At 47.5% G+C, this 22533-nt stretch overlaps 1 protein-coding gene across 1 annotated transcript in view; it reads left to right on the top strand.

Moving 5' to 3' along the window:
- Positions 1 to 5477: 5477 nt before the first annotated feature.
- LOC101595032 (calpain-13) overlaps positions 5478 to 22533 on the top strand; it is an 88571-nt gene continuing 71515 nt past the window's right edge. The window contains exon 1 of the mRNA XM_045150752.1: positions 5478 to 5614. The gene's annotated coding sequence lies outside the window, so the exon portion shown is untranslated. The remainder of the gene's footprint in view (positions 5615 to 22533) is intronic.

Raw genomic sequence — 22533 nt, 5'->3', positions numbered from 1 at the left:
CTTGGTGCTGCCAGGGGCTTATTCGGTCTTCAGTAGATCAGAAGATGCCCCCTGTGAGCTCTGGTCACAGAGTAACCTTGGATAGCTGAGTCAGGGCCTGCATACCAGGGCTCAGAGCCCTGTGTGGACTGGGGCTGGTGCTGCTTGACAACCTAGTGTCCTAGGGACGCTGAGACCCTCCTTCCAAACTCCTCTCTCTACCTCAGTCTGCCTCTGACTTCACTGGGACAGTGAGACATGTTCTTACCTATGTGCCAAACGCCTCTCTCTGCTCTATCTCAAGCCTGCACCAGCTGGCGGCAGGCTGTTCGTGAGTGTCTGTCCCTACCTGGACCTCATTTCGTACCGGCTATGCGCTCCCCAGGTTAGCTGGAGGGTGATGGCATGGAGTACGGCTTACCTCCATGTCACCTTTAGCCCAAGCCCATATGTTGGCGGACCTGAGCCCTCCTGCCTCAAATCCTTAAGAACTTGATTGCTGGGGAGGTGATCAAAGAAGGGAATGGTGTGAACAAACCACATTCTGCTGTGTGGATTGGGTGTGTTTCCTGAGTTTCATGCATAAACACTAACCCCCAATGCAATCGTGTTGGGAGGTGGGCACTGACGCTCTGTTCGTACCGGCATCATGGGAGCTGGTAGGGTATTGTGAGCATATGTATTGTAAAACTGGACTCATCTGTCTTGCTCTCACCATTGCACGGCTGTTGCTCCCTTCTGCCATCACGATGAGACGACACAGCACAAGCCTCTTGCCATAGGCTGGCACCTCGGCATGTTCTTCTCAGCTGCCCGAACCATGAACCAAATAACCTTCTGTTATTGACACACCATCCAGCCTGTTGATACTTCTTTTAGCCCTTTCCTAGCCCACCCCACCCAGGGCTTCTACTCCCAGGACAGGATACGACGCTGGCCCATGTGAGCTCCCCAGCCTGCAAAAAGATAGTGATTACCTTTCATTTATTTTGTTTATTTATTTATTAGAGACAGAGAGAGAGAGAATAGGCACACCAGGGCTTCCAGCCACTGCAAATGACCTCCAGACACATGTGCTCTTTCGTGCATCTGGCTTCACGTGGACAATGAGGTATCAACCCAGGTCATTAGGCTTTGCAGGCAAGTGCCTTAATAACTGAACCATCTCTCCAGCCCATCAGTGGCTTTCAAAGTCAACTAAAATCGAGCGGAGCTCAAAGGTTGACTTAGGTTTTCCTTCTGTCACAAAATGCTCTTGTATCCAAGCCGTGGAATGTGACTTAGGGATTAAGAATCATGATTTTGGAGAGTACACCATGGCTTGGAGATATGTTTATGATATAATTCTAAGTGGAAAGGGTATAAGACAGTAATATAGTCTCACCTTTATGTACCTTTATATATAAGATATATATAAGACATAAGATAATAAGGAAAAATAAGTGTGAGTGACAGAGAGACGGGGTGCTATAACCAGAAATTTGGGAGTCTTAACACCGCCCTTCAGACACATGTCATTGCCCAGAAGAAGCACCCAGAAATAGCTGTAGAGAAAGAAGAACTAGGGACAGGACAATTCGGCGCCTGGCACCCTGGGCTCAGATGCCCAAGAGAGGACAGAAGATGTTCTCCAGACAGCTGCAGACACCGCCACAACTTTCTAGAAATATGAAAGGCATCTCTTCAGAGGAATGTCCTGAAGCCAGCGAGACAGGGCATAAACCCTGGCTTAGTCTGTCTCACGCGTCACCACAAACATGAACGACTGGGGTGTCTGAGTTCTGTGTATGGGTGTGTCTAGAAAGCCCGCTGGGGCTTTTCTGTTCCTCAGGCTTCGTGCCCTCCTCCCTGGCCCACATGCACACCCAGCGCCTTCTCCCTGTTCCACTGGGCACCTAAGTGGGAATCCTGAGCTTCCCTCCAGACAAAAGAGGACACTAGAGTGGAACAGACTTGGGTCTGGCTGGCTCCTATCCACCAGAGTGCTGCCTCAGTACGGGAAGCTCAGGCAAGCTGAACCTCCAAGCCAAGACTGTTTCACACCATCAAAAAAATACAAAAAAAAAAAAAAAAAAAGAACAACCAATGGCCTCGGCCTCACGACGCTGACTTGGCCATTTCCACCCCATGAAGTCAGTTAGAAAATCTTGTTAACTACATGGCAAGTGCTCTGTTGATCTTTTTACCCTGTCACAATGGTGTCCTTTGTCATGTTTTACGGGGACATTTGATTTAATCCCTAAAACCAACACTGTTGTTTTCTTGTAAAGGAAAACAGAAGGGGCCTGTCTGAACAATCAAGGCTGAGGACATTTATCTCCAGAGGACCAGTATGAGAAGATGCCCAAGGGGCTTCTGGGTATCTATTACACGGATGCTTAACCCGGGTGCTGATCTCTTGGGCAGCGCTTGGGGGGACGTCACCAGCTAGGCACAGGAGTTTTGCTTTCTTTCCACCGTCCGTGTCCTCCTGTCTGACAGCTGCCCCATATCCTTTACTGCTCAGGGAGGCCGCTCGCGACCCCTCACTCACTTCCCCGGCTTAAAGGACTTTCATCAGAGTTGCCAGTGACCTTCACAGCACTCATTCTAAGTCACACTATCCAGATGCCCCAAGGCCCTGGGTCAGTCGTGTGTGCTGCTCTCCTTAGGCTCTGGTCCCTCGAGCCCAGCACAGGATCGGACATGGAGGAAGCCAGTCATCTGTTAAAGGAATGATGACATGGCAGGGAGGGAGAGAGAGAGAGGTAGAACTCAGGGGCTGGGGGAAGTTGAGGAGAAGCCAGGGAAGGGATGGAGGACCAGCTGGGTCCCTCAGGCTCAAGATCTGGGTATTGTGAGGCCTGGCGAGAGTCTGGAAAGTGTGTTTGCATGTGTTGAGTGAAGGGTCTTTCTAAAGGGAGGGCAGGTTGGCACCAGGACTATGGGGCCTGGGCTCCTCAGGGAAGCATGTGTACCCTGAGCCTAGTCCGTCTCTGAGTTTCTTCTGGCTCAGAGAGATACTAGGAAGAGCTATTCTCTGTCATTTTTCTAGGACACAGAACAGCAGGTACAGGTGTATATGCAGCCATGGGGACAACCATGCCACTGTGGAGGACAGGTGGCTGCCAGCCACCCCAGGCTGTGTCAATAATAGCCAGTTCATCCAGGCTCAGCACAGTAGGAGTGACCCCAGAAGCCCAGGTTCCGGCCAGCGCAGGAGCTCCAAGGTAATAAGACACAAGAAGCCGCGGTGTAAGTCTGGGGACGGAGGGGCGCCGCCACACAGCTGCCACTGGATGCAGGAAAAGAAACAGTGCCTCACTGGAAGGAGACCTGAGATGGTGGCTCCCATGCAGGAACCCCCGCAGCGGGACACGAAGCAAGAGTGTGCCACACTCCCGCAGAGCAGGAAGTCTCGGCAGGAATTTACTGTGAGGTGTCACCTGGTTTATAGCCCTGGCTGGAATTCTCTGGAAATACAGACATGGAGAGTTGGCTTCTAAAGGGCGCGTGTGATGTGGGGGCTGGGGGTGGGGGAGGGAACACCAGAGAGCAAGACACTGAAAAACTGCAAACAGCCTCTTGGACTTGAAAACAGTGCCCCTCGCCTCGACCGCTCCCAGAGCACCTCTGGCTTGGAAGGACTGCCCCAGCAGCTTCCCTGGGAGGAGTTTCTTCCCCCCCCCCCCCCCCCCCCCCCCCCCCCCCCGGCTACTTACTCTAAGGTCGACCTGTGAAAATAACACATCATGCGCGGGGCGTGGTGGCTCTTACCTTTAATCCCAGTACTTTGAGAGGTAGAGGTGGGAGGATCGCTGTGAGTTCAAGGCCAGCCTGAGCCTACAGAGTGAATTGCTGGTGAGTGTGGGCTAGAATGAGACCTACCTTGAAATTTTTTTTTAAAAAATTCATGAGGCATGAGAAAACAAAACCATAATCAATAAACCAGGAAAAAAAAAAAGCCTAGTGGGCGGGACATCTTTATGCAGGTTCATGTGGGTGGGGCTTTCTAAAACAGCTTCTCCACTTCTAGATTTTTTTTTTTTTTCTGAAATGATAGCTTTCAGATGTTTTTGACTGAACAGTTAATTAGTTAAATTATTTTGGGCATAAGTCACAAATGTATGCATTCACGTTGATTTACTAAAGTGAGCGTTTGTTTGCTGTGTTTACAGTGAAAGTTGTCATAATGCCCCACAAAACAAATAAGACTCATTTCACAGATTAGGAACCGAAGGCCCAGAGGGGAAAAGGATACAGAACTTGTGGAGATGAATTAAAAGCCACTTCAGGAGGCTGGAGAGATGGCTTAGCAGGGAAGGCGCTTGTCAGCAAAGGCAAAGAACCCAGGTTTGATTCCCCAGGAGCCCTGAAAGCCAGATGCTCAAGGTGGTGCATGTGTCTGAAGGGTTTTTTTTTTGTAGCAGCAGCAGCTGAAGGCCCTAGTGAGCCCATTCTCTCCCTCCCTCTCTCTCTTTCTCTCTCCCTCTTTATTTTTCTCTCACAGTCTCTCAAATAATACATGTAAATAACATATATATATAATATATATGTTATAATATATATGTTATTATATATATATGTTATTTTATATATATATATATATATATATATATATATATATATATATATATATATATATCTCACTTTAAATAGAGCCAGTGACACCCCCCCCCCACTAAGTGCTCATGGTACTGTCTCCCACCAGATGCATAGGTACTCAAATTCTTCCTTCCCTGCTCCAACGCCATCTCTTCCCAGCCCTCTGAGTTTGGGAATAATTCATTCATGTCAGTAGCTGGGGATTTCCACATTGTGCCCCTGCTTCATCCTAGAACAAGGGGTGAGCTCAGAATCAAGGTGCTCTACCAGGAATCATGGGCTTCACATGTCTCATTGATTTCCACTTAATCCATTAAACAGGCCATGCCGAGTCTGTCTGCAAGTCTCACTGTGCCCTGGGGTTAACGTGTTCTGATAGTTATTTGAGAAAAGATGTTATCCCCAGTAGGAAGGACGTGGGATGTGACTTGCCTAGAGTGACCACTCCTTACAGGGACGACATAGTGGTTATGTTTCTGAGAGGAGAATAAGGCATGAATGAAGGTTACTTCCCTGAATCTTTACTCAGCACTTCCTCAAGGGTTTTACAAAAATCAATTTCCAGGAAACGGAATAAAGATGAAGCCATGAAAATATCTGGAAACAAAGAAAATCCAAGAAAAATGAGAAATCAGTGTACAGAAGTGAAGTGGGATCAGGTAGGGATGCAGTTGGGTAGAAGATCTGGGAGGTCTTGTTATTAAAAGCCAGGTCATTTCCCTGCCCCCCCTTTCTCTCCCCCCCCCCTCACACACACACACACACACACACACTGGCGTCACTATTTAACTAAGGTGGAGTGGTAACACCTGCTGTGCCCATATAAGGAAGAGCCTGAGGGAAAAAAAATAAACAGAAGCTGGCACTGCCAGTTCCTTGCAGTTTCTCCAAAGAGCTGGCACTCTCCCCACCAGCCCGCTGCCACTCTCTGTCCCGAAAACCTGCTGCTGCTGCTGCTGCTGTGCCTGTGGGATTAACTCATCCCAACCAGGCTTCCTGCAGGAATCCCTCTGCAAGGCCACTCCATCAGAGCTCCCTGCGGAGGACACAGGTGAGGTGTGGGCCACGCTGTACCCGGGCTCTGGACCAAGGAAGGCCTCCAGCCATTAGTGAGCATGTCTCTTTCTCAGAAACTGCCCTGGAGGTGAGGTGCAGCTTCTGAGCCCTGCCTGCCAGAGGGATGATGCAACAGCTCTGGAAAGCGGGTCTTTCTGATACAAGTGATCCAAGGAGAATGAGGGGCAGAACACTGGGTGACTTTCAAGAGGAGCTTATCAGAATTTTGCCTAGCTTGTAAGAGAGAGGGTCTCTCAGTCATAGAGACACCTTTGTTTTCTGTTCATTCAGAGTCACAACCACCAGGCCATCACTGACCATAAGGGAGGGCCTTGATGTAAGGAGTCTTGACTTCTGTATTTGGGCACATAGTAGGTGTTTTTTTTTTTTTTTTTTTTACAAAGTTCACTTTAAAAATATCTTGTTTATTTGCAAGGGGAGAGAAAGAGAGAGAGAGGACAAGAATGGGCACACCAGGGCTTCCAGCGTCTGCAAATGAACTCCATCCAGATGCATGAGCCAGTTTGTGTATTGGGCTGTATGTGGGTCCTGGGGAATCCAACCCAGGTCGTTGAGCTTCACAGGCAAGGACCTTAACTGCTGGTTAATTTAACTGCTGAGAGTTTACCTTCACTCCTTAACTTTACATTCAAATTGCTAACACTTTAAAAAAGCAGTGGTTAGCATACAAAGAATTCGGTTTCATTATGGGGTCTTCAAACAATATGTTGTTTCCCTTCCCCTTTCTTCCCCTCCCTCTTTTTACGCTCCTTAAACTCAGCCTCCTTCCCGCTTTCCTGCTACATGCTTCCTTTGGCCATTTCCCCCTTCTTGTCACCTCCAGTTCTCCTCTTCTGGTCTCCTATCTCAAATTATAGCTCACACGCCAACTGATATCCTCTTATACACAGACACACACATTAAAAGTCATGATACACAGGTAAGAGAGGACGTGATTTTTTTTTTTTTCTAGGCCTGGGTTTGTTGCTTATGCAATTCTTTCCAGATCCATCCATTTCCCTTCAAGTTTCCCAACTTCATTTTTCTTTATGGCCGAGTAGGCCTCCATTGTGCGTATATGTATCACATTTCAATACATATTTGCAAAAAGAAGGATGGACACCAACCCTTTGTTCTCTAAAGATCTGGTGACTTGGCTAAATGAATAAAGTTGAGAAATCTGGGCTCATCACAAAAGGCAGATCACTTCTGAGGTTCGGATGGCCCCCATACCACCTGCCGCATCACAGTCCCGGTCCCGACTCCGCACCATCTACGACAAGTGATGCTGTGGTCAGAGAGACTTCTAGCTGCCTAGGTTGAGCCCGAGATTAACAAGATTAGAGCAAGGACAGATATTTTCCCTCTGTGCTTACAGTGGGGTCAGGAACTATAGGCTCTCCTATTCTCCAGGATCACAAGCTGGCTTCTGCTTACCCCCCAAAAGTACTAACTAGATCTTTGGTCAGCCTGCCCTCCTGTATTCAGCTTGGGGAGAGGATACATGGCGGCTGTATGAGAGTGTGTTTCTCAGAACGTTGAATGATGTGATATAATGATGTACCAATTGTGCAGCAGGCAAGAGTTATAGGTAGCATAAGTTAATGTGTCCAATTTGTGGACAGGAAAGGTATTCTGCTATTAAGCTTACACCAGATGCAAATTACAGACCTGTAGCTCTATTGTACCTCAGTCTGCTGACAGGTTCCTTGGTTGTACTCAGTGCCTCACTTGGAAGAAAGCTATTATCCAGAGAAGCACAAATGAATGGCCTCCCTGCTGGTGCTGAGGGCAAACTTGGTGTCACTCTTTGTACCAAATGCTGCCCTATGTGTTAGCTGTGTGACTTTGGCACATTGCCTAATCCCTCTGTGTCCCAGTTTCCTCACCGCTAAGATGGAGTAACCACATGATCTACATTATAAAATTGAAAAATCAAATGAGTCAGTAAGTGGAAAGGGACTTAGCAGTGGTTAGTAGAGCTCTAGCCTGGGCTCCCTGAGAAATAGCTTCTGGAAAAGCCTAAGGGCTACTGAACTAAGCTGGAAGCAGTCTTGCAGGGCAGTGAGGGCATGGGAAATAAGCAGGAGGGCTGGGAAGGAATACGGAGTGACCACACGGCCTCTCTTCACAGAGAGATGAACCAGCGCTGCCACCTGTAGACGGGCTGGAAGGAGACATCTTCCTTTGCATAACCCATCCGAGAGTAGAATCCACGTGCCTGCTCGCTCGTGTCTCCTCGCTCTCTTTACTCAGAGGAGTTTGCTCACCCACACCCCTAACTGTGCTGTCCGCCTCCACTCCACAGCTGTACCCACTGGGAAACGCAGGTCTACCAGCCCTTGAGGCTAGGCTCCTCACCCGAGTCCAGAAGTGGTTGACAGAGGCACTTCCTGGCCGAGAGGAAAGGAGATGAAGAATCAAGGTGTGGCGACACATGCCTGTAACCCTAGTGCTTGGAAAGTGGGGCTGGAGGATCAGGAATTCAAGGTCATCGTCCTCCACATAGCTAATCTGGGGCTCACCTGGGCTACATGAGATCTTGTCTCAAAGAAGACAAAGTTTTAAAAAAGGACAAGAGAGGAGAAAGGGAGAGGAAAGACAAGAAAAGGAGACCAAGCAAGGGTCTTCAAGATGGGTGGGGCTAAAAAAGCACACAAATTTAAGAAGGATCAGGTTATCAGTATTAGTGACTTTTAGACACTGTATAAGACGCTAGTGATTCCTCGGGGTCATCCTTCTCCCCTGTGAAAACCATGGAGGGCTTCACGTGGGCTGTTCCCTCCCAGCTCTTCAGTGTGTGCAGAGATGTCCAGAGCGCACCCCAGGGCTCTTGAAGTTCATGTGGTGGAGCACATCACTGATAGGTGGCCGAAAGCCTGGGGTGAGAAATGAGCGGAGCAGGAGTCAGTGGGAGTGCTGGTTTTCTACAGCCGGACATGACTGGCGGGAGCTGCTGCGGGGCACTCCTGATGTCGGGGGTTGGTGCCCAATATTTGGATTTACGCTGCCTTCTGTTCCTCCCACACTCGGAGGTTTATGATTCAGATCTGCAAATACAGTCCTTCACAGGGCCAGGACAAAGACACGAGCCCAAATGAATCCGCCAAACCTCCCCGTGCTCGACAAGGAAATGCTTGGACCATGGACCATGGGGACTCGGTCTTTCGTCTGCCTTGCTTCCCAAATTCCTAAAAGACTTTACTATGTGGTGGGTTTATTTTTTCTTTGTATGAATATTTTAGCATAAAAATTCTGCAATATAATGGGAGGCTGAGCAGTACGTGGAGAATGCATCGATCTGCAAATCTGGGTGTTCCAGCAAATAGCTTGGAAAGTTCAGCCAGCCTTGTTTCTTTCTCTTAATGAAGATAGTTGAACATGGGGTTCCTAAGGGACTCTCCAGCTACCTAACGCTGCGATACTGAGGGAAAAACAAGAGCAAGGTAGCTTTTCCTAGATAGTCAGCTGGGGATAGAGGCCCAAAGAGAACAAGGAGATGCCACTTGGCCTGCCCTGACAGGACTAGAACCCGCGTCAGATCCAGTCTCATCCAAGATAGCTACAAACAATTCTGCAACAATAGTGCCCCGTGCTTCTCCCTCAGCCTGGCACACATGGGTGGGCTGGCAGCACTGGAGTCGGCCCCTTGAATCCACGAATGAAGCAGGTCTCTGCCTCACACACCTGAATCTGGTGACAAGGCTCATCCTCTAGTTTAGATGTCTGATCCATATAAAGGGGTCTGTCATGAATATATGATCTCCCTCTCTCTCTCATCTCTCTCTTTCATTTTGGCCTCCTCCATCCTGCGGTTTTTCTCCTGTACACCAGTGTGTAAGTCTCTCATCGCATGCCCAGCCTGGCTGGGAAGTGGGGGAGCTTTTCTTAATGGCCTGGGTATTTCCCGGCTTGCTTTCTCTATGTCCTCTTGCTTTGTCATCTGTATGACTTTCCTCTGAGCTCTGCTCCCCTTACTACACAATCTCTTAGCTTTCTTCTATGTGAAGGTGAAGGGTGGGTGCTTTCATGTTTTGCTGTGTGTGTGTGTGTGTGTGTGTGTGTGTGTGTGTGTGTGTGTACGTACGTGTGTGAGCACACTTCTAAATCGTTTGGCTTGGCTTTCACGTCTCACCTCTCACATGTGTCTGCACATGTGCCCTTTCCATAGGTGTCTCCCCTGAGATCCCCCTCTCTCCATCCTCCCCTTGCCCTTTCCAGCTGGCCAAGGCTTGGGTCTTCCTAGCCTTCTCCTAGATCCAGCTTCTCCCCCAGAATAAACCTCATAATTCATAACTTAACCTTCCCAGAGTCCATTTTCCCAACTCTTTGTTATATCAGAGAAGAACTGAAAGGTTGGGGTTCACAGACCCAGGGCGCCTGTGAGCTCCCAGATCCTGCAACAATATTCATGCTCAACAGCTGTTCTGGGTCACATCATCCAGCTCCTGCATGACCTCAGACACAATCTCTTTGTCTTCATTTGCTCTGATCTGTTTGTTAGTTGTCCTTAGTAGATGCAACTTGTACAAGAGATAGTGTAGAGGAAGGAGGTGAAGGTCTGTTCCACTGCTACGCATGTGGTGCAGCCTCAACCCACCGCAGAACAAAACGTTGGGAAATGAGCCAGTTGTGGTGGCGCACACCTTTAATCCCAGCACTCGGGAGGCAGAGGTGGGAGGATCACCGAGAGTTCAAGGCCACCCTGAGACTCCATAGTGAATTCCAGGTCAGCCTGGACCAGAGTGAGACCCTACCTTGAAAAACCAAAAAAAAAAGTTGGGAAGAGAAAATTCTGTACTGAACATGAACAGACTTCTTTTTCCTTCACCATTGCCTAAACAATATAGGATAACAAGTGTTTGTATTGGGTTTACATGCTGTCAGGGGTTACAAGCAATCTAGAGATGATTTGAAGTGCATGGGAAGATGTGCATAGGTAATATGTAAGTACTAAGACATCTTCCACAAGGGACTTGCGCAGCCTCAGATTTTAGGCTCCATAGGCGGGTCTTGCAGTCTTGGAATGAATTCGTCAGGGATACTGACATCTAATTGAGCTATGTCTCCTGGGTGATGGGCTGCTCTAAGTGCTTGGGCTGAGGGCTAGGGCTCACAGCTACCACATACGTCCCAAAGACCCTTGAAACGTGAGAGTATTTAGGGCTTTTGTTTGCTTTCTGCCGAAAGAAATGCCCATCAAGTAGCATGCCGGCTTCTCAGTACACTGAGTCTTCCCAGCTATAGCCACCTCCCTCCAGGACCAGGAACATCCTCCCCCCCAACTCTCAGGAAATCGAACCAGACCCTCTCATGCTTGCAGACTGGAGAAGCTGAGGACCATCATCTCCATTAGAACCATCCATGCCCACCTTCAGGAAACACCCTCATGACCACATCTGGACCCAATAGGGCTTTCAAGGGCCTGTAGCAAGAGAGACTAAGATCATAAGCTAAAGAAATGCCTCCATTCTGGCAAACACTCTACCTTCTCCCCAGCCTAAGGTCTCACCTTATGTGGCTGCCAGCCAGGTAAACTACTGCATTAGGCCCTGATCTGGAAGACCCACTTGGGACTCTAAGGACAGCGGTTGAGAAAGAATGAAGAGACATGGAACCCCTCAGGGGTTTAGACACTTCTCCAACTTGGCTTGTCTCTGCCTCACTCACTCACACATTCATTCATGGGGTCTTGTGTCCTAAACTTGTCTTTTCATGCTTCTTGTTGACATATTTAATAGAGAAGCTTTTGTCCCCCTACTAATCCACACCCTGCCCTTAGCCCCAGACATATGACCCCATCTGTTTAGATAGAAGCATTGTGATCCTGTAAGAATAAATGGAACTTCTAGCTTTGACCTCAGCTTCTATAAAACATTTTCAAAGAAAAGGAAGACTTACCCTAAACCTTACCTGTCTGGTTCAGCCCTTGGGAAATGAGCAGAAGGGGAGACGGAATCCTGCCTGGGAAGCTTCGGACTAAAAGAAAATCTCATTAGGACCCAAATGTTCTTAAGAGAAATTCCAAATTAGCTAAGTTTGAAGAGCAGTCCCTCATCATGGATGAAAACAAAGAAGTCTATGCCCAGAAATCGAAAAAAATAGCAAACATTATAAAGTGTTTCTAAGATGTGAGCAGTTGTAGAACCCACAGACAATATTCTATCTGCCTTGTGATAGAATTCCACTAACAGTCTCCCCGAGAGCTTTCTAGGCCCTTCTTTATCTGAATGACACGCATCAAAGACCTCTGCAGAGAGGAGAGGAGAGAGAGGAGGAGTCTCTCAAGCAAAGATAAAGACAAATTTCCCTTTTTCATGCCCGTTGGCACACAAACCTAAACATGATGGAAAGAAATGAAATATGCTGTGGCTTCCTATTTCATTATTGCCCAGTAATATTCAGGCTGCATAAGAATCCATTCTCGGCACCAGAAACACAGAGCGTATGGTTGGGGGGGGGCACTTAGGAGAAAACGCCCAACCTCCTTAATGTTCTAAGTGGGAAAACTGAGGAAGAGGGAGGAGAGATGTCTGAAGCTCAGAGACTCAGAGCATGCTACACAGATTATTCCCACCAGACACTATTCTCTTACCCCCGGGGGTGGGGGATCTGCTAGGAGCTGCTGGAGACCCTCGTGTCAGAGCTCTGTACAGCGTGGCAGAGGGGGGGTGAGGCTGTCCTGCCTGTCAACCCACAGGAGGAAAATTCTCTGCCCAGGGCGCTCATGCCAGGCCGCTGCTCTCCTTGGCAGCCAGCCCTGAGGCTGGACCCAGTCCTTGGCAGGCCACGGACAGTTCTATTCTGAGCAGCCACTTGCCTGGTACTTGCTCCCCACCTGGAAAGGTTCACGACTTCTACCTCCGAGCTGGGAGAGAGAGCCCTTGGGGCCCACCTCCCTCTTCCACGGCCCTCGGTGGGTTGGAGACCATCTCCGAGGATGAAAGCACTTGCTGGGCCCATGCCTGTCGGCCCCCGTGATGCGGGAAGGGCTGTGTATGGTGCCAGGTTTGCCTTGCAGGCCAGATTTCCAGCCTTCCGAAGCTGAGATAGGAGAGAAGTCTGCTGCAAGGGCTGCTGCTCAAATTCCCCCTTTTGACCTTCAGCCTCAGTTTCCCCTTTCTGCAAAGTGAACCCTCTATAGTCTTGCTCTGAGGTGTGTCTTTCCAGAAGCCATAACCCCCCTATCCATAGCTTTTAGGCCAGAAAGGCAAAGAAACTCCCTGAGAGGGCTCTGAAGTGTGAGGGCAAGCCAGGGACAGCACTGAGCTGGGGGTTAGGTGCCCAGGACGGGCCCTGCATGACTGCCCACCCTCACCCTGACTCGCCACCTCCATAAGCTCTCCTTGAGAACGCCCTCTGCTCCCCACCTCTGGCAGGCTAGCCCCTCTATCTCACTTTCTCCCTGTCTCTCTCTGCTCTCCCTCCCTCCCCTTTCTTTTGCTTCCATTTTCTTCTCTCCCTTTCTTCCTTCCCTTTGCTCTCCCTACTGTCCGTCTCTGGCCCAAGTTTCCCCCCCTTCCTTTGCTTCATCTAACTGTCACCTCTTTCTCCTTCTTCCTCACTCCTTCTCTCTTCCATCTCCCAGAAGCCTTGGGGTGTACCCAGGTGGCATGTGGCTGAAAGTAGTATGCACTGGCTTTTTTTTTTCCCCCTGCCAGAGAACAGTTAAGTGTCTTATTTTCTCCAGTTGGGTGACTAAATTATTCTCCATGTGTTAAACAGTGTAATTAAACACATACACAGGAGAGTGTGGGGGCCCCTTCCCCCACTCTTCCTTGTTCCTTGTCAGCAGAGAGAGTATCAGCGCCAGCCTTCAAGCTCTGTTAGTTTTAATTTGAGTTGTGGAATTAGTAATGGGTTTTGCTGGAACACTGTTGTGGGAAATAGATCGCTCCTCGCGCAGGGTTTGGGCACCATTTCAAATGAGTATTTGTTAAGGGGAAAGCCGTCCCTTGTCGTGTTCTGCTACATTACATCAGATTTATTTCCATTGTTCTGAAAAACACCAGCCAGGAGAGGGCTGCGTGCGTCACTCCTGGACAGGCAACAATTGAATGCTGCACCCTGTTTCTTAGTCGATAGAAAACAAAATGCAAATGAGGTCGCCCTTTGTTTGGGAGACGCTGCACCAGCCCGGCGAGCAGGGACTCCAGTGCAGCCCAGGCACCTGTCACACTAAGTAAGGTCTGGGGAAGCTGCTTTCCCGCGTCCCATCGCTGGTGGGAAGTGACTCAGTGGTTCCATGGTGGGAAGCTGGGATGCCGAGGAAAAGCAGTGGAATGCGCAGAGCCCGGCAGGCCGTGGTTGGAGGCGTCAGTGCAGGCTGGCACAGGGTCTTCCACGCCACCCCTTGCGTCGAGCACCTTGGCTTCAGCGACGTGCGGTCACGTCCTTCCTTGTCCTTCACGTCATTCGCAGCTCCTGGCTGTCTACAGGCAGCCACCAGTTGCATGTAGATATGTACAGTCCAGTGCAACTTAAATGTCAATGTTAAGGAAATAAAACGGGATAGAGCTAAAATTCAGTCACTTAGTCATACTCGCCATTATTTCAAGAGCTCAAGCCACAGCCACTCATAGCTAGTGGCTACTGGGTTGGGTTGTGCTGGGATGGATGGATGGATATGGAAAGTCTGTCTTGTGATAAAAAGTTTGACTGCAAACTTCTCTAACCAAGAGTCTCCCCACTAAAAACAGATATATATATACTACCTGTGAGGTCCAAAGATGGAAAGTATCTTTGGACCACGTGGATAGCACGCATTTCCCATGTCTGCAAATCCAGCTGGGGGTATACTGGCCTTCAGGAATCTCCTACCCATATGGCAGGACAGGGTGGTCAGGAGGTGCTTAGAGATAAAGTCATCTATCAGCTTGGTGCCCACTGGGCTATCATGCAGTGTGCCCCTTAGGCAGAGGGGGCACTATGGTCCTTACCAAAGGCAAGAATATGACTGTAAGAACCTGGAGACACCTTAAATTGGAATTCCAGAGAGAACGATCAGTGCCTGGTATGTCCACCACCTTAGCATGGGGAGACCTCAGTCCATGGGCTTCAGTGCAGGGCAATGGCCAGGCAGGACACCTGTGCAGTTTCTGGTGGGGTGACGGTCCTAAGATTGACTGTGTGCCACGCCGAGCCCTCTATAAGCGCTCTCTCACCTTGTACCCACTTAGTGCCACAGGACTTGTTTTACCACCTCCACATCCAGATCAGAGATCGATCGCAGGAGTCGTGCCTAAGGTCAGGCGGTAAGCACAGATGGGTTCTAACGAGAGCTCCTGCCAACTCCACCTGCTGCTGCCTGCCATGCCCTGCTGCCCATTCTGCCCTTTTGTTCTGCTTTCTCCTCTTCTTAAGGGGCAAGTCAAAGCCTGCTTTTCCAAACGGGAGCCCAACCTTTTGGGCCTGAGAAGCAGCTAACAAGACTGAGGCACGGAGAGTCCGGGTGTTGCGGATCCAGAAGTGATAAAAAATAAAATGTTCTCTTGGGCTGAGTGGTTAAGGCATTTGCCTGCAAAGCCAAAGGACTCTGGTTTGATTCCCCAGGTACCATGTAAGCCAGATGCACAAGGTGGCACATACATCTGGAGTTCCCCAGGTCCCATGTAAGCCAGATGCATCTGGAGTTCCTTTGCAGCGGCTAGAGGCCTGGCACGCCCATTCTCTCTCTCTCTCTCTCTCTCTCTCTCTCATTCTCTCTCAACTAAATAAAATATGTTTTTTCAAAGTTCTCTTTCCTCAGAGCAGGCTTATTCTGGAGGCTCTGGGAGCAGGGGCTGGGAATGATGAGGCTATAGTACTTAGTCTGCCAGGAAACTTCAGTGCATCTCCAGCTCTTCCCAGGAAGTGACTTCCAGGTTCCTATCTGCTTGGCTGGAGTGCCTCCACTGTGTTTGCCAGATTTCTACCAATTAGACAAAGCCCCCACCTGTTCTACCAGGCGTAACTATGAGCCAAGAGACAGCTTATGAACAGAGAGTGCTTGCCACCCTAGCCAGGTATCATTCGCTCTTCTTTGAACCCAACTGTGAGCAACAGTGGTCGTCTTGGAACAGGGTCCCAGAACTGAGCCACACATCCAGGTGTGCCCAGGGTGGCTGGCTGCATGAACCCAGAGCCGTTCTACCCAGAACCACACCACTTGCTCCAGAAGCTGTTCGGATCTTGTTTTACCACCTTTTTTTTTTTTTTTTACCTTTCGTAGTTTTGTTTTGTTTTAAACAGGAAGTTGGACATGTGAAACATTTCCAAACGCGATGGGCTGAGACAGAGCCCTCTCGCTACATGCGTGTGCACTTGACCTGCAGACGCCAAGGCAGCCCTGCAGCTATCTTGTTTAGGATTTATCTCAGTTGTTTGATTCTGCCAGCTGCTTGGTTTGTGGTTCTTTCTTTATGTCTATTACTAAACATGATGAATGAGTTGGAAGGGATCTTCATTTTCATTTCCTCAACACTCTCTCCCGGGACTAAGTTAAACTGAAAACTAGTCAAAGTCCTGAGAATATAACTCAAAACTAGTTAAAACTCAAAAGTAGTCAAAGTCCCGAGAATAAGTGGTTGTTGAGTTGCTTGGTGCTAAATGAAACATCTCTAGCAAACCCTCCAGGGCTCAGGAAACATCACAGAAGAGAGGGGGAAGAATGTTGGATGGAGGCGGAGTGCTTTAGAACACGCGCAGACATGAAGAGGCATTGCGAGGTACTCCCATGGGACATGTGGACAGTCTACCCAGTCTGGTCTGGTTTCACCACCTTACATTGCAGAATACACGGAGACTCTATCAAATGCTCTTTTTTTGGAAGAAGACATGAAATTACATATTCATATAGATAGATTGACCCTCTTCCTCCAGCACAATTTAATAAATACTCAAAAGGCTTCTTATAAATCCATGGCAAGATTCTTCTGTGAATATCAGGCTTCTTAAAAATGCTATAGAGCTATAAAAGTTTTTGAATCAGTATTTTGGAAAAATGATAATGTTACTTATAGCTGATAAACTCTTTTGTAAAAGTTTTTGTTTTAAAAGAAAAGTTTTCTGCAAATGATCATAAATTTTGGCGGGGATGTAGAAAAAGAGGAACCCTTCTACACTGTTGGTGGGAATGCAATCTGGTCCAACCATTGTGGAAATCAGTGTGGAGGTTCCTAAAACAGCTAAAGATTGATCTACCATATGACCCAGCTATAGCACTTCTAGGCATATATCTGAAGGAATCATCTCATTTCCTTAGATTGCTGCTCAATTTATAATAGCTGGGAAATGGAACCAGCCTAGATGTCCCTCAACTGATGAGTGGATAATGAAGATATGACACATTTATACAATGGAATTCTACTCAGTGGTAAAGAAAAATGAAGTTATAAAATTTGCAGAAAAATGGATGGATCTGGAAAGGTTTATACCAAGTGAGGTAACCCAGGCCCAGAAAGCCAAGCGCCACATGTTCTCCCTCATATGTGGATCCTAGCTACAGATGATTGGGCTTCTGCATGAGAAGGAAAAACTCAGTAGCAGAGGCCAATAAGTTAAAAAGGAGATATAAAGGGAAGAGAAAGGAAGAGAGGAGGGTACTTAATAGGTTGGTATTATATATATGTAAATAGAATGATTGAGATGGGGAGGGGATATGATGGAGAATGGAATTTCAAAGGGGAAAGTGGGGGGGAGAGGGAGGGTATTACCATGGGATATTTTTTATAATCATGGAAAATGTTAATTAAAAATTGAGAAAAAATATCCAAAAATATAGAGTCAAAAAAAAGAAAAGTTTTCTGTTTTAAAAAGAAAACTTCTGCCAGGAATGGTGGTATACATCTTTAATCCCAGCACTCAGGAGGCAGAGGTAAGAGGATCGCCATGAGTTCAAGGCCCCACTGAGACTACACAGAGAATTCCAGGTCAGCCTGAGCTACAGTGAGACCCTACCTCCAAAAGCAAACAAAAACAATTCTATAAAGAAAATTTCTCAAAAAGTTTCTTATTTTAAATTGCCATAGCTATTAACATTTGGCTCAATTTATAAAAATTAAATGTATAAGCAAATATTTGTAGTGTGTTTATATTACAAATGACACTGTAAAAGAGGGTGAGCTACAGACTAGAAGATATTTGCAACATACATAAAAGATGAATGTTCCAAGTAAGTGAAGAATTCCTACAAATCAATAGGAAAAAGACAACCAGGTAAATAAACGTGCATAAGATATAAATATTCATTTCTCAAGAGAGTGAGTATGGATGGTGGAGAAGCATATTGAACGATGCTCCATCTCACCAGTAATTAGGGAAACAACTGAAGACCACAGGGAGTAGCCACTGGCTCCACTAGACAGAAACAAGTCAGAGGCCTGCCAATGCCAAGGGTTGCTGAGGATATAAGGCAGTGAACACTCTTCCACAATGCTAGTAAGATGATGAATTGGTACAACCTTGGGGAAGGACACAGCAGAATTTGGCTGCGTGTGTGCCTACCTCACACCTAGAAATTCTACTCCCAGAAATGCAATAAATACTACAATAAATAAATAACACAATAAATACACAAAGCACATTTATGGCATAACTTTTCATTAAAACAAGGAGGAGGCCTGGAGAGATGGCTTAGTGGTTAAGGCGCTTGCCTGTGAAGCCTAAGGACCCATGTTCTACTCCCCAGATCCCATGTAAGCCAGACACACAAAGGTGAGGCAAGCGTAAGGTGGCACATGCCCATGAGGTGGCGCCAGCTTCTAGAGTTCAATTACAATGACTCAGGCCCTGGAGCGCCAATTCTCTATCTCCACACTCAATGACCATTTGCATCAACCCCCAAGGTTTTCTCACAGTGCTTTCTAATTCATTCCTTCCTTTCCATTTCTGAGCAACCACTGACCTTCTTTCTGCCACAATATATGCATTTTCGTTTCTAGGATTTCATACAAACATACTCACATAATATGGACTCCACTTTGATGGCTTTCCTTCACTTTGCTCAGTGATTTTTGAGATTTCTGCATGTTGTTGCGGGTGTCAGCAAGTTGAGAAATTATTACCACGCAGGAGCCCTGGCCATCCTTCCACTCACTCAGATAATACCTGTAACCTCCACACTGTTAGATGCTGCTTGGGCCCTTCTACTCACACCCACCGGCATCCTCCTTCTAGAGCCTGAAGTCCTAACTAATGTACTCCAATTCCGTTTCATCTACATACTCTTTGGAATATGTCAGGGCAGGGCAGGAGAGTCGTTGGGTCACCTGGAGTTAGTCACTGTCACAATCTGAGCTGTGTTCCCCTCCACATTCATCTGAAAGGAGCCTAGCCTCTGATGTGGCTGGGTCTGGTTCTTTACCAGGCAATTCAAGCTAAAAGAAGTCACAAGAGTGGAAACTACTCTAATGGGACTGTGGCCTTATAAGAAGGGGGGGGGGTCCCCTCCCTCACCATGTGAAGACACAGAGCTTGTCCCTGATGGTCTCAGACTTGCAGCCTCTGGACAGAACCCTGCCAATAAGCTCTATTGCCCTGTGGCGCTTTGTCATGGTGCCTATGCTGACTAAGACAGTGTTCGTGAGTGGGGAGACGCCGGCGTTCACGTTGCTTCACAGAGGCTGAGGGGAGCAGAAGTTGGGGGTTTCAGAGCCCTGGCTGGCCTTCTGCTTGCTTCTGAAGCCTGGCTCACCAGCTCAGTCTTTCACAGTATTTTAGTTCTACTCTTTGTCTAAAAATTTTGTTTATCCATTTTGAGAGAGCAAGTGAGAAACAGAGAGGCAGATAAATAAAAAGAGAGGGAGAGAATGGGCGTGCCAGGGCCTCCAGCCACTGTGAACAGACTCCAGACATGTGCACCCAATTGTGCATCTGGCTTCCGTGGGTCCTGGAGAATAGAACGGGGATCTCTTGGCTTTGCAGGCAAACGCCTTAACCACTGAGCCAGCGCTCCAGCCCTAGTTCTGCTCCTTATGCCATTTTTTTCCAGCTCTTCTGGTGACTTTATTTTTTCTTGCTACCATCTCTCAAGAGACCTAACAGACAGACAGATTATAACCTGAACATCGGGGTGGCCTTCATCTCTTTTATTTTTCTCCTTCTCAGGCCAAAGAAGGCAAATCTTCTCTTGATTCTGATTCTCCTCCACAGTGAGGCAGAGAAGTGAGGAAAAAATCCAAAATGCCTGGTCCAAAATAACAAGTGGGACAATCAGTTAGTCATTTGTGGGACACCTAAAAGTGAAATATTGTCAAATTCAGTAGGCAAGTAAATTAGGGGGAAAGGAGGAGACATGGTAGGTGTGAAGCATGTGTGTTGTGGTTTTAATCGGGTGTCCCCAGTAGACTCAGGCGCTCTGCATTCTTGGTCCCCAGCTGATGGTAACTTTGGAGGTGGAGCCTTGCTAGAGATGGTGAGTTGCTTGGGGTGAACCGGGAGGTTTGGTAGCCCCTAGCTTGCCAGTGTTAGCTCACTCTCCTGCTGCTGTTGTCCACCTGCTGGGGTAGAGATGATGTCCAGCCTTGGCTCATGCCTGCTATCCCCTGCCATCATGAGTCTTTCCCTTGGGACTGTAAGCTAAAATAAAAATCTTCCCTCAAATCAGCTGCTTTTGGTTGGGTGTTTTGTCTTTAGCAATGTAAAGGTAACTACAACATCCTTTATGTGTGTGATGAGTGTGCATCAGTTTGTGTGTGTGCATACATGGATGTGTGTGTGTGTGTGTGTGTAAACTGAGACAAGTTTCCCAGCCTGCCTTCCCTGCCCATCAGAGTCTCCCTCAGACCAGCCCACACCATCTAGTAGCAGAAGCTTGCCGGCCACTTCTCTCAGAGCTTTCCCCTTCTCCCCTGGGCCTGCAAGTAAGCAAACAGCAGGAGAACCAAGGACAAAGGTGTCACCACCCATTCTCCCTCCCTCATCCTTCAGGGCCCTGTGAACCTAGCCCGTCCTTGAGTATGAGCAGGTCCTTGCCTTAGCCGACACTGGGCAGTGCATTCATGCTCAAAGCGATACTGGTCATTGTGCTGATAACCACTATGCATCGACCACCCTTCTGTTTGCTGGTCACGGTGCTGCATGGTCTCCAGGAACGGCTCTTCTGAGCTCCACGGGGGTCTTAATGTGTCGTTATTATCATCTCCATTGTGCAGAGGAAGAACAGTGCATCTTAGAAAGGACATGTCTACAGGCTGGCTAGCCCACTACCTACTAGTGGGCAGTGGGGGCCCTCTGGATGAGCTCGGAACTAATCCCCCGCATGTAGGACCTTTGTATGATGTTAATGGAAAAATGAAGCAAAATTCCTTAGACTTTTATTTTTACACGCACTTACAGGCTTCTTAGTGGCAATTTCGTAATTGTGTGATTAGGGGTAACTACAATTTGGTTTTCATAAACTAAAATTAGGCTACCATTGGAGTTTATCAAATACTCCAATTCACTATTTGGTGGAGAGGCAGGAGGCTGGGCAATGCCAGGCTGGGTCCCCAGGCCCTGAGCACACACGGAGATGCTAACCCACAATTTCCCAGCTTGTCATTACCAGGTGCCACTGCCTTTGTCTTGAATTGATGAGCAATTTCTAGCACTGTTTTCTTGCTCCTGAATGATGGCTCCCTGTTATTCCAGCTTTGTCACTGTTTATTTAATTTGCTGCGGGCTCCCCACGTAACCCCGTTGCAAGTGCTGAGGCATATTGAGTATTTTGGCTGCTGTTTTATTGATAGAATTAGAATGGAAGAAACACGTACATCATCTCAGGTGAAAGCAAATGAAACTGCTTGCACTTAACACCTTTTACCTCAGGTTATACTACATGGCTCTGACTATAGTCAACTATTTTGATCCATAAAGTGCCAACTTTATATGGCCTAGTCTAATAGCTCCAATGTAAATTATTCATGCCTTATTTGGGAGAAAATGATATGCACAATTTCCTTTAAATATTCTCATTCAGTGACATCTAACGTGATATTCTCTCTATGGATTTTTGCTGCCTCAACAATGTGCCCCATTCCACTAAAATAACTACAAGATAATTGCCAAGTTGTTTTAAGTTGCCCTATTTTTTGCTAGGACTCAAAGTCTTGATTGAAAGTCTGTTCTCTTTTTTGCCTTATAAGTTTTTTAAGTGTGTTCTGTCATTCTCTCTCACCGGATTCCTGCTTTACTGCGGGCGACTGGGCAGGGCATGTGAACCTTGAGGTCTTTGGTGCCACCTAGTAGATCTTGGCCAAAGAATCTCCAAAAGCACGACCATAAGGCCTGAGGAGATGTTTTAAGTAGTCCCAAAATGAACAAAGTGAATTTGGGACTGTGACCCAGGCCAGCATGTGTCCCATATATTTTGGTGAGTAAAGTACCATCAGTTACATCTATCTATCTGAACAAGAAACCCCAGCCTACTTCCAACTCTCTTTCTGGAAGCTAGACACTAGCATTTAATGAATTCCTACTGTACACTAGCTGCTCTGTTAGGTTAGACCTCATTTAGTACCATCACAAACCCTATGAGTTTGGTAGAATGAACCCATACAGGTAGAAGAAAAACAGTTCTCAGGCAACATGAACATTATGTCAGTATCGTAGAGCTGGTAGGTAGGTGAAGAAAACATAAATCAAACTTTAAAGTTCATATAGCCATTTACCACATTTCCTTCTCTTCCTCTTCTCCTCCCCCATGTTCATTTCATAGTCTAATCCTATTGGTTCTGCCTATAAACCAACACTGAAATTCTTATTCCCTCCAGCACCGTTCTCACTGATGCTGCACCACAGAAGGGGCCTCAGCAGCCTAGCTTCCTCTCTGCTTTCAGCCTATATGCATTACCTTCCATCTGGCCCCAACTTGCTCCTAGTAGCAGCATCCTATATACAGGTACCGTCAGGCCACATTACATAGCTCTCTGGTACCTGCAGTGGAGACAAACCTCC

The sequence above is a fragment of the Jaculus jaculus genome, chromosome 5 (genome assembly GCF_020740685.1).
Source record: "Jaculus jaculus isolate mJacJac1 chromosome 5, mJacJac1.mat.Y.cur, whole genome shotgun sequence".
NCBI lineage: Eukaryota > Metazoa > Chordata > Mammalia > Rodentia > Dipodidae > Jaculus > Jaculus jaculus.
This window is presented reverse-complemented; position numbering and strand designations above follow the sequence as displayed.